Source organism: Adiantum capillus-veneris, chromosome 8 (genome assembly GCF_014529385.1).
Source record: "Adiantum capillus-veneris isolate H3 chromosome 8, ASM1452938v2, whole genome shotgun sequence".
NCBI lineage: Eukaryota > Viridiplantae > Streptophyta > Polypodiopsida > Polypodiales > Pteridaceae > Adiantum > Adiantum capillus-veneris.
The window spans coordinates 17363598-17368148 of record NC_140938.1 but is presented as its reverse complement, the minus strand read 5'-3'; the positions used below and the strand labels follow the sequence as shown (position 1 = coordinate 17368148).

The following is a 4551-nucleotide window of genomic DNA, read 5'->3' as shown; positions in this document are numbered from 1 at the left end:
TGGGATGACTTCCATGAAGCTTATGGAAAGGGAGAGGAGTTGTGGAATGGCAAAGAAACTTCTTTAAGGCAAGGAAGTATGGGGCTTATACCATTATTATCTCCACTTGGAAAGGCTTTGGATTGTTCGCATTTCCTCATGCCAAGTCAAGATATAAACACCTTATATACTCTTTCTCTTGAGTTGGGAACACGTCCCATTGAGGTTATGGCCATAAGGTGTGTCAAAGCTCTCCACATCGCCTTCGTAGAAGTGCAAAGGAGGTAAGTAACAAAGCTCAAAAGTCTCATAGAATCCTGACTGGAGCCGAAGATGGATGCAGGGTAGTGTTAAAGCCGAAGCATAACCATGAACTTTGATTTTGTAGCATTCCAAAATCATTTCATTTTTAAAAAGCTCGAAAGAAGCAGTCGATCCTCTCTAATCTCACACCTAACAAAAAAATGATATAGTATCTGACATCACAAAACTGAGTTGGAAGTGAAATAAAGAGTTAGAGCACGTTCTTTTGATGGATGAAGTATTCATTAAAAAAGATTGGCGATTCGGAGATACTACTTAGAGTTTAATGGAAATAAACTAGGCAACTTGAGCAAAAACTTTAGGCTTGAAAATGATGAGGAGAGCGTTTATAGCCTTAACCAAACAACTTTTAACACTGCAATCAATCATTATATGAGCATGAAAAAAATAGCAAACGACTAGACAGAAAGATAAAGATGCATACCAATGGCAAGGGGTAGGTAGCTCTTGAAATACCATTGGTAATGGGCACTCTCCACCAGAGCATTAAAGACGCTAGTAAGAAGAATCCACAAACACAAGTGGGCATGGAGATGGAAGAAGAAGTACATACGAGCATGGTTTTCATCTCTACTAGTGTACTAGATAGCCATGAGGTATAGATAGAAAATTGCGACACGCATACCTTTTGAGTATCATTCTTCCTTCTTGGCTATTATCATGATGTGTAAACACACGTAGGATCGTCGGGTACGTGTTTTTGCCGCGGCACTAGGAGAGAGGCAGTTTTCTGGTGGCTTGTATATGCACCCACGACTCAAAAGTAGGGAATTATCTCAATGCAATAAGGCCGGCGTGGCATCAGTCCCACAGGGCAAGCGTGGGCGGAGCAGGTATAAAAGCCAGAGAGAGCACGCTGGGTAGCGCATACCTTTATCGGCCTCCTCTTGGCTAAGATCAAGTGTAGTATCTGTTCTTATCAGTTTAATATCTGATACGTGGTCCATCGGGCCACATGATATTAACCTAATTTTTCTCACGGGGCAGCCCCCTCCGGCAGCCACTCACAAGGCATACAATATAGAGATTAATTGAGGTGCATAAATTGTCACACTGATGATAGACCGCCAACTTGGCATCAAGAGCACCTATCCCACTCTATACATGTCTAGGGCGAGGTCACGTAAGGGTAACTCAAGCTACCTATATCTCCGAAGGTATCTCCACATTTGAGAATACCTTAGCTCAAGAAAACCTCACCCGACCCTCTCAACATAGGATATGCAACAAACGTATAGCCAAGTCTCAAAAATGGCTATCTTTAGGACCAGTCTCAAAAATGACCGGACTGCCGTATAAGCCAAAGTGGCTCCTCAAAGGGTGTACAAAGGCAGTATCGCGCTCAAACAGGTGCCAAAAGCATTTGCATACAACCTTCCACCTGAGAGCGAAACCACTACCAAAAACACGCTCTAAGAAAGAGCAAACACTGCCACAAAACAAAATGTGGAATCTTCAATGCACACTTACAAAAAACCGTAGTAATATGATAGTAAATCGGCAAGCTATGCCAAACCATAGTCTCAAGTTGCACCAAATCACTTGCATAAAGCATAGCCAACTCAAATCTTATAAATATTTGTAGTTAATTTATATGAAGTTGATGCTACATTGGACCTCAAGCTCAAGATTTGAGCCTAGACGGGGTCAAGGATAAGTTTTTGCAACACAAAGCTTAGATTGAACTCAACTCTCAACTTTGAATTCAACTCATTGTTCCGCTTCAACTGTAGTTCCATTCAAAGCAGGTGCGAGAGTCCAGAACATGAGTTTATGTTTCCAAGGTATCCATATCCAAGATAACTGGAAGTGTGGTTGGATCTTAAACTCAAAATTGAGATTTTTGTTTTTAAATTTTTGAGATATTTTTCAATAAACTATGAAGTGGAGTTTTGTAGATCAAACGCAATGAAAAGGCATGTTTTCCAATAAATCAAGGATCAAATATCCAATATGTGTATGTGTGTGTGTGTGTGTGTGTGTGTGTGTGTGTGTGTGTGTGAGAGAGAGAGAGAGAGAGAGAGAGAGAGAGAGAGAGAGAGAGAGAGAGAGAGATGGGTTTCTCCAAACAAAAAGATGGGAATTATTTATAGTTGTATTAAAGCTCATGAGAAAGCACATGTATCGGCTAAATTTTGCAAAAATGAAAGAAAGTAATTTATGGTAATTACTCAAAGATATTTGTATTGTATTGTTAGAAAAACTATAAGCTCAAACGAATGTAGTGTAGATGTTATGATTTGGTCTCTCTCATCTATATCTTCTCTCTTTACATTCAATACCACACACACACAACACACACACACACACACACATAATATATATATATATATATATATAATATATATATATATGGGGAAATTAAAAATTGGCCCCCGTACATGGCAGAGGATTTTTAAGATATTGAGCTAGACCCCAAGCTCAATTTTTGAGCCTCAAAGCTTAGATTGAACTCAACTCATGAGAAAGCACATGTATCGGCTAAATTTGCAAAAAAATTGAAAAGAAAGTAAAATATGGTAATTACTCAAAGATTTTTTTATTGTATTGTTAGAAAAACTATAGCTCAAACGAATGTAGTGTAGATGTCATGATTTGGTTCTCTCTCATCTATATCTTCTCTCTTTACATTCAATACAATATATATATATATATATTGGGGAAATTAAAAAATTGGCCCCTTACATGGCAGAGGATTTGTAAGATATTGAGCTAGACCCCAAGCTCAATTTTTGAGCCTCAAAGCTTAGATTGAACTCAACTCTCAAGGTTTGAATTCATTAATCTTGTAATTTGTTCAACATTCAACTCATTGTTCCTCTTCAGATGTAATTCCATTCAAAGCAAGGTGTGAGAGTCCACAACATGAGTTTATGTTTCCAAGGTATCCATATCCAAGCTAAGTGGAAGTGTGTTTGGATCTTAAACTCAAAATTGAGATTTTTTTGTTTTCAAAATTTTGAGATATTTGGTCGATAAAATTATGGATTGGAGTTTTGTAGATCAAGCACAATTGAAAATGTATGTTTTCCAATAAATCAAGGATCAAATATCCACTATGTGTGTGTGTTGTGTGTGTGTGTGTGTGTGTGTTGTGTGTGTGAGAGAGAGAGAGAGAGAGAGAGAGAGAGAGAGAGAGAGAGATGGGCTTCTCCAAAGAAAAGATGGGAATTGTTTACAATTGTATCAAAGTTCATGAGAAAGCACATGCATCGGTCAAATTTTGCAAAATTTGAAAAGAAAGTAGATTTGGTAATCACTCAAAGATATATATATTTCATTGTTAGAAAAACTATAAGCTCAACCGAATGCAGTTAGATGCCCCTTACACGGTAGAGGATCTGTAAGTATAAAGCTAGAAGGTCTTATAATGGATGAAATTGACAAATTGGAGCATATGGTTCTTGAGGATATGCAGGAAAAAAAGAATTAAAAAGTTTGATGGTGATTGCCAAGATATGCTGCGAAAACTGTTAACAAGGAGAAAACCATGCATTGCCTATAAATCAAGAGCCAGCTTCAAGTACTTGTCTTAATGCTCATACCAACCACACATGCCGTGATTGCCAAGATATGCTTGCGAAAACTGTTTAAACAAGGAGAAACCATGCCACAAACCATGCATTGCCTATAATCAAGAGCCAGCTTCAAGTACCTTGGCCTTAATGTCCATACCAAGCACAAATGCCGTGAATGTTCGATGCATCATTTTGAAGCCATGAACTGAGCTACTATTGTGCATTTGAACATTTGTCAATATCAAATGTTAGCTTCTCATGAAATATCTCTTTGACACTGCTAATGCCTATATTTTGCTACGGCATTGATGTGGGGGTTGTAATCATTAGTGCACTCTCCACCAAGAGCATTAAGACGCTAGTGAAGAATTCACACAAACACAAGTGGGCATGGAGATGGAAGAAGAAGTACATACGAGCATGGTTTTCATCTCTACTAGTTGTAACTAGATAGCCATGAGGTATAGATAGAAAATTGCGACACGCATACCTTTTGAGTATCATTTCTTCCTTCTTGGCTATTATCATGATGTGTAAACACACGTAGGATCGTCGGGTACGTGTTTTTGCCGCGGGCACTAGGAGAGAGCAGTTTTCTGGTGGTTGTATATGCACCCACGACTCCAAAGTAGGGAATTATCTCAATGCAATAAGGCGGCGTGGCATCAGTCCCACAGGGCAACCGTGGGGCGGAGCAGGTATAAAAGCCAGAGAGCACGGGGTAGCGCAT

The 4551-nt window shown here is 38.9% G+C and overlaps 1 pseudogene; it reads left to right on the top strand.

Annotated features, from left to right (window-relative positions):
• Positions 1-1170: 1170 nt before the first annotated feature.
• LOC147451737 (U2 spliceosomal RNA) lies at positions 1171-1347 on the top strand (annotated as a pseudogene).
• Positions 1348-4551: the final 3204 nt, after the last annotated feature.